This window comes from Apus apus, chromosome 22 (assembly GCF_020740795.1).
Source record: "Apus apus isolate bApuApu2 chromosome 22, bApuApu2.pri.cur, whole genome shotgun sequence".
In the NCBI taxonomy this organism is placed as follows: domain Eukaryota; kingdom Metazoa; phylum Chordata; class Aves; order Apodiformes; family Apodidae; genus Apus; species Apus apus.
In genome coordinates, this window is record NC_067303.1 from 1410702 (window position 1) to 1425315 (window position 14614).

Sequence of the window (14614 nt, forward strand, 5' to 3'; positions counted from 1 at the left end):
TTTGGTTTTGAACTCAAAATCCTTGCTAGCAGCATGTTGTCTAACAGGGTTAGTAAACTTTCTGAGAAAATCCTGGCAGTGTGTGTATGCTGACCCCCACTCCCAGCACATGCCCAGTGTGTTTGTTTCTCTTATTATTAAGGGTGATTTTTCAGGCTCCAGAGCCCAGCTGTCCCCTGCTGCCAGGGGAGCATGGTGTGAAGGTCCAGAGCAGTGTGGCTGCATAGTTTAAATTTTATAAACAAACTGCGACAGCCAGTCGCGAAAGCAAAGATGGAAAAAGGTGTGGGGATGGTGTAAAAAAAGCCCAGCTAGATATTGCAAAAGCAAAGCAAAATCCACCCTCTCTGAAGAGAAATTTACAGCAAACAAAGCTAAATTTTTTCCAGGCTATTAGCCCCTCCAGACCCATCGTCCTCTAAAATTAAACTCCGCTGCAGGGAGGGAAAGAGCAGCAAGAGACAGTTTTGAAGAAAGAGCAGCACCAGAAATCAGGAAAAGAGAGGCCAGGTTTGGTTTTGCCACACATTTCCTGTGCTCCTAATTGCAGACACTCAGGGATACATTTATCTGTGTGAATGGACTGAGTTCAACTGGTTCCCCTCACAGCATCAGTTCTCTCAGCCCTTCCTAAAAGCCTTTTCAATATCCATCCCTTCACACTGAGAAATCCATGCTCTGTGGACCCCTCATCTCACTGAAGAGAAATTATACACAGCCAAGAATTGAGTCACCTCTCCCAGTTCTCTGTCATGTTCCTTAGCAACGAGACATTTTACTCCTCTCCTCCTGCCACAGCAGATTCTATTTTGGAAGCTAATTTATACAGCCCTAAAAACCCTACCAGGATCTGGAACCATGCACCACCAAGCACCCTCCTTTAGCCCTTTAATAGGCTGCTGGTTTTGAAGAAGGACCAACCAACATCACATCAATAATTGCAATAATCTCTACACTAGGCTCCCTGATGGGTCATAAAGATTTTCAGGAAAAGATTTTATAATTCCATAGATATGAGTTTAAAAATACCCTTGTGCCTCCAACAACCTTCATAAATGTGTACTTACTGATTTGCTCTATAAAGAAAACTAAAATAAAAATGCTGCTTTTTGATGCTGCAGCATTTATCTTGTGCCAGGCTGACATCAGGTGAGGCTGGCCTCTGTTCTAAAAGTCATGAAACACATCAAAGGTAGTTAATTTCAGTATCATTAGAAAAAAAAAAACAAACATTAAAATTAACTATGTTGACAAGAACCAGTCAAGAATCAGCACATATTTCCAGCTATCATGAGAGTACCATACACATGGAGAGCAAAGTAGGTCATTAAAGCTGTCAAGTGATGTTGCTGCTCTTATTTACAACTGCTAGGAATAAGGAAGCTGCACTTCTACTTGTATCTGCCCAGGCTTCTGGAGCCATTCTTTGGGCAGTGCCTGTGAACAATGCCCTCAACCAAACCAGAACTCTTCCTTGCCCTTGCCAGCCTTTGGCTCAGGTTGGAGCACTAGCTTATTTTGGTTCGTGGAGCAACATCTGGCTCCAGAGATCAACCAGCTCAGCGTTTTCATGCCCAGGTTATACAACCACCTCTGTCAGCTTTTGCTGCATTTGAGTCTGATTAGTCCTCTTCCAGAGAAGACTGACTATTCAGAAGCTACCAGCATACCTGACCAGCAGCAGGGACTGCCTTCAACATTATTTAGTTGACTGAACATACACAGCCACACGTGTCATGATATGCACAGGATTATCCACTGGCTGGACAAGGTTTCTGCACCTCAGAGAGAATGTGCACACAAGAACCATGAACTACTTATAATAATAAAAACCCTTTGTGACAAATTATGCCAATTTTGTCACTTTTAATAGGTTAAGAACAATAACCACCAGGTTAGCTAGATGCATAAGTATCTCAGCTACCCACCCACAGCAAAGTTTGGTAGCAAGAAATCAACGCTGCTTTCCAGGTTAAAGATAAACCTGATCTTTACACAGACTCTAAGGCCACAAGGGAGCACAAGATAATATGACCTGACCTCCTGAACAAACAGACCACAGGACATCTCGGAATGAACTCCCTGAAGTACAGCATACCTACCCTGAGGGAAGCAGAACATGCTGGGGATACAGATCAGTCAGCTGCAGGCTGACTAAGGAGAGGTTTCAAAGGTGCAAGGGCTGACAAGGTCAATCTACTAATTCTATTAACATGTTTGAATTGTATCTGGACAAAAAAAAAGTGCTATGAGAGTCTTTGTGACAATGCAGCAGGGATGGGCTTTGGGTCCGTCACACAGGGAAAACTGGAGGTGAGGAAATATTGCTACTTACAGATGGGACTGCAGTTCAAAGGGAACAAATTATCAGAGGGCAAAAATGGGAAACAAGTGGGAGCTGGAAACAAGGTTGCAGAGCTGAAGGTATTTAGCACACAAGGCAGTAGCAGCTCAGGTGACACCAGGAGGTTACCAGGCCAGCAACAGGACTGGGAGACAAGAACAGCAAACTGGAAAATGTAGAACTAGGAGAAAAATAGCAAAAGAGACACTTGCAATATCTTCTCTCTCTTTCAGTCATACATTTTGCTAAACCTCTCTGCATTCCAGCAGAGTTCAGTGCCCTAATGCCTTTTGCTTCTCACACTTACCTTGGAGATTAATGATCCTCTTGAAAAATCCTGTTCTGACTCCAAACACTTTATCACTAGCACAACTCAACAGTGGGTCTGTCCACCAGGGACACTTCTCACCATCTTCACTTTGGGATACCATGATCATTTGCCCTTGCATGCCCAAGCTCACACTACCCCACATACATGTGAGATCTTGACATCAAAATGTGCTTAAGCCTTCACGTAACACCAAATTTGCAATAAAGAGAACGGGATACTCTAACTGAAATGTATCTCTAGTACACAATTCTTTTAGCTTGACAAGTAACCCTATTTTAGAACAACCCCAAAGGTGATGCACTGTGTCCCATGAGAGGTGTCACTGGTTAGCAGACTTCTTGTCAACCACCAGGAAATGGTGTGTTACATACTCTGCAGATCTGTGCAAATAAGGAAGAAAGGGGAGAACAATCAAGAGCCAAGATGCTCTAACTCATTAGGTGACACCAGAGGAGATTCAACTGTACCTCAGGCATCTCTGTCAGAAGTTTCTCCAACTCCACAGTCCCCAGAGACCCTGTTGGTAATTACTTGAGCTGCTGGCTGTCCTTACAGATGGGGTTTCTTAATGGTTGACCTCAATCTCCCTTAAAAACAGTCTAAATCAAATGTCTATCATCCTGCCTAGAGTGGCCATGGCTTCAGAGGAGTCAAGGATCAACTGTTCTCAAACTCACCTGGATCTGAGGGCAAAGTGCCCCCCTGGAGCCCCAGCTCTGTGCTGCACACAGTATCCTCCTTGCCCACACTGCTCTACCTCTGCTACAAATGGCAGCAGTGTTGCAGGAGGTTTTCCCGAAACCTGACAGCAACCCAAGCCAACTCTGAGTGACACCAAGCACTCTGGACACCCCCACGAAGCCCAGAGATTGGACTAGTCATTCAAACACAAATCAGGCCTCAGCCCAGTCCTCACATCAGCTAAACCAGGACAACCAGAGTGACTGCAGCAGTCAAGTTCCTGCAGTTCTGCACGGCAGCACGCTCCAGCCTGGGTGGTGGGAGGAGGCAAGCAGTGAAAAATGATCTGACATGAATCAACAAACACCAGAAATCAAATAATTTGGCAGGTGGATTTGAATAGCTTGGCAGATGGAGCCCAATCCTGGAGTGAGAGGGCGTTTGCTCTTATGCAAGGCCTTGGGAAGACACTGGGAAGGAATCTTTTTATTCCATCAGGAAGGGATGTGAGTGATCTGGAGTGGGGAGGAGCCTGGGGTCAGGGCACACCACCTCCCTTTCCTTCCACCACAGGTCACAGCCTCAGTGAAGCCCATGGTGCTCCCACTGCTGCCCTCCCAGCCCCTCACACGAGATGCCTGGTTCCATTTTCACTGCCCCAGGGCAGCTGCTCACAGCCCAGCCCAGTCACTTTCAAATAACTGTGACCTACTCTTCCAAGATTGATATAATCCTGGTTCTTTTTCTGTCTACAACCCTGACTTTCCAAATGGTTTATACTTTAGCTATTAACACCTGCCTTAAGTCCTGAGATGAATTAGCCTTTGGAAACAATACTGGAGGGGAAAAAATATTGAAGACAACAGACCTGTTCCTCATTCACATCACCACCACTTCATACAGCAACAGCAGGATACAATAATAGCTTTAAAGAGGATGAAGGTGGCATCTTCCCATACATGCTCCTTACAGAGTTAAAGGAATGTAAAAAGCTTTACTGAAAATGAAAATCAGCCTCGAAACGTGTGGGGATTTGTGGTGAATTAATCTGCCCTCGAAGACTTAGGAATGCAGATATTGCACTGTTTTGCCAGCTTTATTCTTTTCCTTTATCTCACCAGTCCAGAGCTTTGATTTCAAATGCACCCTTTATCATGCCTGAGTGCCCAGAACAAAAGAGGTCGGGGAAAAGTGGAAAGGGAAGGCCTCCTGTCCTCCCTGTCATAAATAATAAGATCCTGCAGGGCATTTAGTCCTTAAAATGGACCATAGCTTCTAGGAGGCTTTCTGAACAAATATGAACAGATGAGCTACTTGCAAAGTGTCTACTGTGATCACAGGAACTGCTCTCCCTGGGAATTTGTTTTTTCAGAGTGTGCATTTGCTGCCCTGGGGGTCCAGCAAACAAAGACCTGGCATTTTTAAATGGGAAGCCCCCTTCTCCTGCACAATAGCATCAATAATATTAATGCCTAGGAATGCATCCTGTGGCCTCCCAGTGCCAGCCTGGGGGGGGGAGGGAAAACAGAAAGATAAAGTGATATGCAAAAATCTCTTGAAATTCAAATTCTAGACATTCCCATCTGTCAGCTGCCTCTTTGGGAGCTGGGTACAAATGTGAGCAGGAAGCACTGATCCCACATCTCTGCAACCCCAAGGACTGAGCGGGAATACTTGACTGCTCCGGAGGGGGCCTGGCAGCTGAAATTCCTTCTTCCCTAAGATCGGGGTGGGAATCCTCACACAAATCATCCCTGACATGAAAGAGGTTCCCTTGAACAGTTCCGGCTCGTTCCACACCCATCACCCAAGACTAAGTCCAATAAAACAGTTTACAACTACGGACGTGGTGAGCAGAAAGGTGCAACAGCAACCTGAAGCCAGAGATTAGTAGAGAGGAAACAGAAGTAAAACAATTAGCAGAGGGGGCCAGGGGGAAGCATGGGGCTTCAATCATTCTTCAGTTTGCAAAAGAAGCCAACCCCCGAGCCCGGCAACCTGCCCAAGGGCACAGATCCCGGAGGATCTTCTTTCACAGCAGAAACAAACGGCTCTGCAGCCAGGGCGGCAGGGAGAGCCTCACTGGAAATTACTGAGTAACAGGTATTTTTTTCATCTGGCTAAAAACGCCGTCCCGGGCTACCCTCCCAACAGAAGTCACCTGAGAACCTCGACCTGTGGGTAAGACCAGCGCTGCTCCAGGCACCACGTCCTGTGAGGGACCCCTCACAGCTGTGCCCAACGGGGGGTCTCAGCCCCCTCACCTGCCAGGGCCCCCTCCCCTCTCCAGGCGCAACACCGCAGTAAAAACAAACATCTTCATTCCAAGACCTTAATTCTCCAAACCCGCAAATTCCACAGGCGGCAAGTTACCAAGCAACAAGTGTGCTCAGGCACCTAAAAATATTCCGCAAGCCTTACATAAGGAAGACGCTAACGCGGGGGGGAACAAGAGGAGACCTCTCTTACCTTCCTCTCCTGCCGGCAGGACAGCCCAGCTCCGGGTGCTCGTCCCCGACCGGCTCCCCGAGCTCCAGCGCGGGCTGCCCGGCCCGGAGGGGATGAGCTGCGAGGCGGAGCGGGGCGGGGCTGTGTGCGGGGCTGGGCTGTGCGGGGCTGTGTGCGGGGCGGGGCTGTGTGCGGGGCTGGGCTGTGCGGGGCTGTGTGCGGGGCGGGGCTGTGTGCGGGGCTGGGCTGTGCGGGGCTGAGCTGTGCGGGGCTGGGCTGGGCTGTGCGGGGCTGGGCTGGGCTCGGCCCCCGCACCCTGCGCGGCCCCGGCAGCTGCGGGGGAACAAGCCGCCTCTGCGGCTCCTCCCGGGCCCGCCCGGCCCCGCCAGCCCCGCTCCAGCTCCCGCAGGTGCCTCCTGCCGCGCCGGAGACCGCGGGCAGCGGATCCGTCCCCCCTCGCTCCGCCTCGAGTGCTTCTGCTGTGACCAGCCCGGGCTGGCTCTGCCCGTCCCCGATGTGACCAGCCCGGGCTGGCTCTGCCGGTCCCCGATGTGAGCAGCCCGGGGTGGCCGCAGCTGCGGGGTCACCGCCGACCCTTCCCTCCCCCGGCAGGGCCGGTGTCCCCAGCCCTCCCGCCCTCGGCCCATCACCGGAGAAGGGGCAGGAGCTCGGGCAGGGCACAGGCCATGTCAGACCTCTGCTTTCTCTCAACATCACCCACGACCTCTCGGCACCCTCTGTCATCAGGACGGACCCGGGGCTGTCCCTGCTTCTAGCCGCTGAGCACCCCCAGGAAAACAGACAGGCACAAAGAGCGGGGCCAGCAGAAATACATCCATCCCCTGTTCCTTGCACAGAGCTGAGCTGCACCTTTGTGCCCCAGAAGCTGCGGGCACGGGGCAGTGCGGGTCCCAGCCCGCTCTCACCAAGCCTGCAGAGCTCGGGCACATCTGCACCGTCGCTCCTGTGCAGGTCCCGCACTCACTGCTCAGGCTGCCAATCCTCAAGCCCACGCTCAAAGGCTGTCTCAGCATGTCCAAAAGGAAGGGAGATACGTCGAGCCTGCTGGAATGCCTTGATGGAATCACATCCCAGCTCATGAGCTGGACACGAGCCCCATCTGCCCCCGAGCTCTGGGGACACTTTGCACCCAGGGTGTCTGTCCCGTCAGCCTCGTTACAGCGCTCAGACATTGTGCCCCTTCCCACTCCGAGTGGCTGTAACCAGCACGGTTTGTGGCCACATCGATCAGATCACTGAAAACAAACTCAATTACATTTTCTCCCGGAGTTCTGCTATTTAAAAACAAAGCAAAATGACAGGGATAATTTTACTGTGACCTAGTTTACAGCCCAGCTCCAAAACCCAAACTGTATCAGCACCCCAGGCTCCCAGCAGAAGACATGACAGACACGTTGCACCACCAGATACAGCATCTCTGCTCAACCACACCAGGGCCAGCACCTGGCAGCAGGGACAAAAGCCAAGAGGGTCACAGGGCTTGGGAACTTCATCCAAGCCTCCCAGCCTTTTCCTAGTGCCAGTGAGGCTGCTGCTTTTGCCTGCATTTATGACACGCTTGAGGAACAAGCTGCTGCTGTTCCATTTAACCATGCTGACCCCGAGCTCCTCAGCTCACCCCAGGCTGTGATGCAGTTTATCAACCTGGGTAATTGCTGTCACCCACTTTAAAATGTGGGCTCACCAGGGAAGCTGGACAACCTCTGGGTCAGAGGGATTAAAGAGGAATCTGCTTCTATTTATGCAAACATCTTGGTCCTCAGGAGGGTAAAACTAATTTCTTTTGGTGTTCAAGTCCTCCTCAAGCAAATGTGTTATTTTCAAAATTGTTTGCTGACTCACATCTCCAAATAATGCCTGTTCTCCAGCTACTTATTATACTTGGTATTTATTACTGGAATTGTTTTGCTTGGACAACAATCATACTATCACATTGCATTTTTCCTTAGCAGCCAAGCATGACTCCTAAATCCAGTTCTATATGTGCTTTTGTACACTTCTGAATACAAAACCTTCTTCCTGGTATCAACTCATCATTCCAGGAACATTCTTCCTATCGAACTCATCGATAAAAGTTGGTAAAATCCCAACACAAATTGGAAATGAATGAAATGCAATGTCATTCCAAATTTACATGCAAACTACATATACAGCAATTTAAAACAGCAAACCAGTACACAGGACTGCTGAACAGCAACATCGCCAGCTACCCAACACTGCCAGGATGTGTTACATGGTCCCTACATCAGGCTTTTCAAATTTATTTTGCTTTTAAAGTGGGCCAGGCTTGAGCAGGCAGAATCCTACAGGGCTGATGAACCACACAGTGCCAAACTGCCCAGTCTGCATGGTTTGCTGTTGCAGTTTCAAACTAGGGGCAGAGATGACACAATCATTGCTAATCAGAGCAGGAAAATAAGAGCTGCATCACCAGTAATACAGAGCTCCCTCAACTCCAGATTTGAGCATTAGCTTTGAAAACCACTGCTCTGACCACCTGCTTAGGCAGACACTTCCCTCTGTGGTGCACCACGGGACACCTTTCCCCACCTGCACTTTGCTTCCTGTAAAGAAAAATCCTTAATGCTTGTTACAAAAAGCCTTTCTTATAGGAATGAAACCTGAGCATCCAGGGATGTGGCTTCTGTGCACCTGGAAACAAGTCTGCAGCTGGCACAGAACTGCACCTTGCCTGAAGAGCTTGTCCACATCTCCACGTGGACATAACTCCTCTGGCTCTGGAGCTCACAGGCCCTCTCCTTGATTCCCAACTTTGCCCTGCACTGCACATCCTGGGATGCCCTCTTGCTTCTTCTGAATCTCTTGATTGAAAACAAGAAAATAACTTTCACATGTGGGCCTTATTTGCTCTTCCTATTTTCTTTTGCCAGGCAATTTTAAGGAACAAAAGCCAGCCAAAGAGATGCATTTTCCACTACTTACATGTTCATCAGCTTGCAGTGGAGCAGAAGAGGTGGATAATGATGTCTGCCTTTTAAACACAGCTAACAAGGCCAAGCATTTGAAATCATAGACAAAAAGGCTCCGTTGACACGCCTGTCACAAATTCAATCCTTGCAACTTTCTGAAGCTTAACCTCTCCTCCAAAAGTTCTTTCAGTACTGGGAAGGCAGAACAACCTAAAAGATGTTATTAATATGCCCTGTAGCTGCTGCCACTTTCTGGTTTTGCAAATGTAACCACTGGAAGAAGCTTCAAGCCGTTATTAGAAGTTAGGCAGCCAGTATTTTTCAGTGTTGTTTCTTACTCAGCTGGATTTATCCTGCAATCAACTACTCTCAAAACACTCAAAAAGAACCCCCCAAATAAACAAAACTCCCTTTATTTAAAAAGGGTTTTGGGGAGAAACTAAGGTTAGATTTAGAAAACCACCAAGGGAACAGCACACTGTGGAACTGACTGCCATGGGATAACCTCAAAATGATCTGATTTGATTCACTGAGCTCACAGAAACCAGGTTGGACATCAAGGTATCTCATGTCTCAGAGTACCTGGACTTTTGGTGGACATGGCCAGGGTCTGCCATGGCTGCCCAGGTCTGCAAGAAAAATATTTGGAATATTCCATTCCCCAAGGTAAAAACACAGTTAGGAATGAAGCAAGATACAGCCCCAGCAGGTAACAGAGGACTTTGACGTGCCTTTCCTGTAGCAAAATCAAGTTCCCATGAGAACAAGCGAAAGAATTTGCTGCAAACCTCCCACTGCAGTTACAGGATTAAATGCTGGAGAAGAACGAACGCGGCACCGACACGAGCTCTTAAATGAAAACTGGCAGATGAAACTTCAGATCAGCAAAGTCTTCTGAATTAATCACAGGCACAGGCTGATTCATGAGCTAGGGAAGCAAGTCCTAAAGACCAGAGCTGTGTTGTGAGCTACAGTTTGCAGCAGTTAAATTCACTACCAAGGAGAGGAGAAGAAAAGGAGGGAGGACAGAGGGAGATGGAGAGGGCAGAGGAGCAGCCTTGGCCTGGCTGCTTGTGTAGGATTTCTGGGGGAAACGTGCTGCAGATCTTGTCCAAGCAGTCACAACAGGCACTCCTACGTGCTCATCCACTTGAGAACCCTCCCCAACACACAGCATAGCTGTGCCCAAAGCAAGGCCTTCTGAGAAGGCCAAACAAACATGATGGATTCACCAGTGCATATTCCCCCCACTTTTAACACTAATTTATAGTTTCACACAGACACTTCTTGCAGATGCAGCAACATCACTGATCCCTACGGGCACCAAAGCAGTAGGCAGATGGAGTCAGAGCCTGAGCAGTGCTCCTTTGCAGAGGGGACAGGGTTGCTGCTCCACCTTTGTGAATTTAACAGGACCAGGTTTTAATTGGAGATCTGAGATATGCACTGGCATGACCCTGATAAACCCAAATGCCAGTGCAAGAGGAGATCAGAGCTATGTGCTGTCATCTAAGGTTAAAGCTGCCTGAAAGGATTTCTGAGCTACAACTTGGCTCCCACACTAATTTACAAAATTATTCAGAAAAGAAAAAGCAGAGCAGCACAAACTACCTTTTCCCATGATTTCAAAGCTCTTGGCATAACTGGAGTTTTGCTCAAGCCAACTGTTATTAGAGTTAAGTCCCATTTTGACAGAGCTTGTGAGAAAGGAAAAAAAATACCTCATTTAAAAATAACAACCCCCCCTAACCTGAAAAAGCGGAGACCAGTCAGAGTGAGAAAGAAGCACAGAAGATGTGAAAAGAAAGCTGGCCTTATTAATAGCACCTTGGTGGCTCCAACATCCCTGCACTCAGCCCAGTTTTACTGCTTTACTTCACGAGTCATCATCCTATTCAGCGGATTTAACCTCTCAAGAAAAGGTCAAGAGTGCCAGCCCCAAGCAATACAAGTGTTTCCACAACAGGAACACCAACATCTCTCTTTCTTACCTACACAACACATGATCTGAACTGATGTGTACACACTGTGCACAGCTCCATCCAACACACTTGCTCATTTTCTTTCCCAATTAAAATTACCCAGGAAACACAGCCAAGAATTGCCACAAAATTACCTGTGAAAGTTTGGGAAGCTCAAAGCAACTGTCTGTGGGTTGAGCTTCTTCAGAAAGCCTCAGAGGCTGCGAGTGACCACACATGAGGAAGAAATTGCATTCCAAGGAATACCAAAGTTAACCTGTCCCTTCTACCTGTAACTTCAGGAGACTGGAGGCTGATTTCCAGGGCTGGTCTCATACCAGTAGTGCCTCCCAGTGGAGATGGAGGATATACTGAGGAAAGATGTTTCCCAACTGGCAGAGCTCTGCTACTCCCTTGACATAAATCAAGCTGCTGGGACAGCAGGGTCTGCACCCTGCCCGGGTGCTTGGGGTGGTTTGTTGTTTAGGTTGTTGGTTTTTTTTGGCAGATAAGCTGTGTCAGCTCTGGGTGCCAGCCACCTTCTTCATACTGAGAGCAGACTCAGCTATGCCAGGAAAAACATGAGTAGAAATGTTGGAAGTTGGAGCCAGGGGGCTAATTTTCTCATGCTCTGCACCTGCACTGGTCTGATGTTGTCCAAAGAAGCCAAAAGGTCACCACAGCAATCACCTTTTCAACCAACCTGCACTTGTGCAGATGATTACACAGGGTACAAAGCAATGCTCAGGAGCAATAACTTAGCCCTGTAAATCACTTGCTTTGCACACATGGCATCTGTTTTGGAAATCACAAAGGCTTCCCCTCCTCAGGGGCTGGGAGAAGACAAACAGGTCTTGTAACAGATTAGAAAACTTTGAGACTTCAGAGAAAAATGAAAAAAAATGAAACAGTAAAACCCCCCCTGTCTCCTTCTCCTCACGCAGGTCCCCAGGGCCTGCAGACACCCTCTTGCTTTAGTCCTGACTTCTCTCCTGGGCTTCCCCCAAACTCTGGAGTCCCCTGCCCCACACCAAGCTTCCTCTGCCTCTGACCCCACATCCCCCAGGCCCTTCAGACACAGCAATAACACCCAAATCCCTTCTCTTCTACAGGGAAACCTCTGTGCTTTCAAATCCAGGCTTCCTGAAGAAAATGTCAACCAATTTACTCACAAATACCTGATAACCATCAAGGCATGTTTCCATAGCACCTAGGACATGTTACAAAAATATCTCTTTCTTCAAACTGCAAATCCTGCATCAACCACACAAACATTACCTAAGACTGCAGAGAGTCTTGTGGGTAAGAAAAACAACCAGGGGTGCTTAAAAAGCATGGCCAAAATGCATGTTTGGTTCTCACTACTGTCAGAAAGCATCTGCACTGCTAAAGGATTAAAGGATTAAGAAGGAGGGAAAAAACACATTGACTTCCTAATGCTACATAACATTAACAACTTCTCTGAAATACCTAAAATTCCTGCTCATCTCTCACTTAGGAGCTAGCCCAGATGTATAGATTTTATTTACGTGGACAAGAAAGGTATTTCAGATTTGCCACTGAAGGCTAAATTAGGAAACAAGTCATAAAAATATATTCTCATAGTCAGAGATTGCAATGTGCAATCATTGCCATGTGCAGAAAAACTGATACTTTTCGAGAACTTTATGAAAGTTCCATGTAAATCCACTGCTTGTCCCAGTTTGGTAAAGGCCCCCAAAACTGCCTTTCACTGGAATCTGCACCTGTATGTACCTGCAGCTCTCCTGCAGCTTTCTCAGATGTAAATCATGGAGCAAGCTCAGGAATCCTCAGGTGGCTTTTCATGCAGCTCTAGATGAAAATGTATCAAAAACTTGTCCTTCAGTGAAATGGGTCATTGAGAAGACATCTGACCAGTCCAGCTGTACCCAATGGTGCTGGAAATGCTGTGCCTGGCTGGCTGGTGCTGTGCCCAGGCCAGGGAGGGAAGGGTCTGGGGAGAAGAAAAGAAACTCCAGAGCACTGGAGCAGCAGACCCAGCCAGAGACCTGCCCGGGCCCTTCTCCCAAAGCCCTGCTGAGGGAGCAAGCCACACCACACAGCTCAATGCTGCTGCTCTTGCTGATGCAAAATCGGACTTTTGCTGAGTTCACTCCCCCCAAGGGGGCTGGAGGGACTGGTGGGCACCTGGGCAGGCTCTGCTGGGGCTGGATGCTCACACCTACCCATGCATACCTGCCCCATCAACACCCACTGGAGAATCAGGGCTTCCTGCCAATACCTGTTCCCAGCACACAGGCTCTAGGGAGCTCCTCTCTCAAACTCATACTCTCCAGCAGAACGACAGATTTTTATGGTGCAACTTTTACAGAAGACCAGATGAATCCTGTATATAGCAGCATTTCCACAGATCAACCCACAGTTCTTGTCCCTTTCTATTTCTGCCAAAAAATAGGAAGGAAAAAAAAAAAAAGAAGGGGGAAGAATCACTTGGGAAGGAGAGCAAAGAGAAAGGAAGACTCCAAGGAAATTAAAACTTAGAGGGAAAGGCTGCTGCAATTCTGATTTGTATTTCAATTCTGTACATGAATTTAAAGACCTCAAAAAACTAATCACTGCAATAGCTTGTCTTAAAGCTTGTGTGCAGTTCCAGGCAGTCACAGCAATAAATCTCTTTCCCCTAAAAACAGGTAATTACTGGAGCAATTCAGATTAAATAAGCACTTCATCAGAATCCATGGCACTGAAAGCAAGCAATGCAACATCATTATGGACCACTAAGTTGGGCATTCCTAATGTATCCAAGATGTAAACAACCAGCAAAGTAATACTGCTTTAAAATTATCTTTTTTTTTTTTTTTTTTTTTTTTTTTAAAAGGAAACATACAGCACTTATTACAGGAGTAAAATAAAGCCTAGCTTAAAAATAAATCTGCTTTTGGGGACTTTAGAAGGTAACAAGGGAAATACAGACAAGGATTTCAGCAGAGGCACCCACAAGAAGACTTGCAGTCAGCTGAGATACAATTAGAAGAGATGTCTGTCATCTACCAAGTGCTTCATTCAGTGAATTGCACAAACATTAACCTCCCTAAGGAACTGAAACACTGTGGACAGCAGGGCCCAGGTGAGCTCTGATGGGATGTACTTCTTAGGAACAATCAAATATCCTATCCTTTTACCCAAAGACTATGTTGGGACAATCTATGTGAAAGAAACAGTTACCATGTACATTCATTTCCACCTCAAGACAAAGGAACCAGATGAAGCAGAGGGACATAAGATGACCACATGTTGTCTGCACACTTCACAAGCAATATGACATTTGCTTGCCTCACTGTACAGCCCTCGTCTACCCTGCTGGCAAACCACACTTAACCTGTTTCCTACTCAGTCTCTCCTAAACTTCCACTTACTTTTTCTTTCAAAGCTCTTAGGAGATCCAGGAAAACAAAAGTTAGAGATAAGATTTAACAACAAAACAAAACAAACAAAAAAAAAGGAAAAAAAGAGAGCAATGTCTGTTATCAAATACCTCTCAATAACTGATGATCAAATTTTTGAACTACAGAAAATGTACCACAGACATATCTCAGTTCCTTAGTTCCACTGGAACACTTTAATTTTATATAATGTTAGTTCTGAAAAGCTATAGTGACGTTGTCATGACAATGACAACACAACACAGTTGTTTTCTGCTGTCACTGTGCATCTGGGTACACATCAGGGTCATCTACATTGCCATAAAAATATAGTATTTAACCACATTTCCTTTCTCTCTTATTCAAGCAAGTTCTTATCTGCAGAACATGGTCAAACAGGGTTTGGCACACTCCTTGGCTGTATCTCTCTGAGGCACAAATTGAAAGCCTGAGAAGAGAACACTTTTTATTTAGAAATTCAGCAGCTGGGGGGG

General features: G+C 47.2%; 1 protein-coding gene across 4 annotated transcripts in view; it reads right to left on the reverse strand.

Moving 5' to 3' along the window:
• ARHGAP32 (Rho GTPase activating protein 32) overlaps positions 1 to 14614 on the reverse strand; it is a 97752-nt gene that overhangs the window by 40626 nt on the left and 42512 nt on the right. The window contains exon 1 of one of the 4 annotated variants that reach the window (XM_051638472.1): positions 5826 to 5886. The exons of the other annotated variants lie outside the window; for them this stretch is intronic. The gene's annotated coding sequence lies outside the window, so the exon portion shown is untranslated. Of the gene's footprint in view, positions 1 to 5825; positions 5887 to 14614 lie in introns of those variants that run through there. 4 annotated transcript variants of the gene reach the window in all.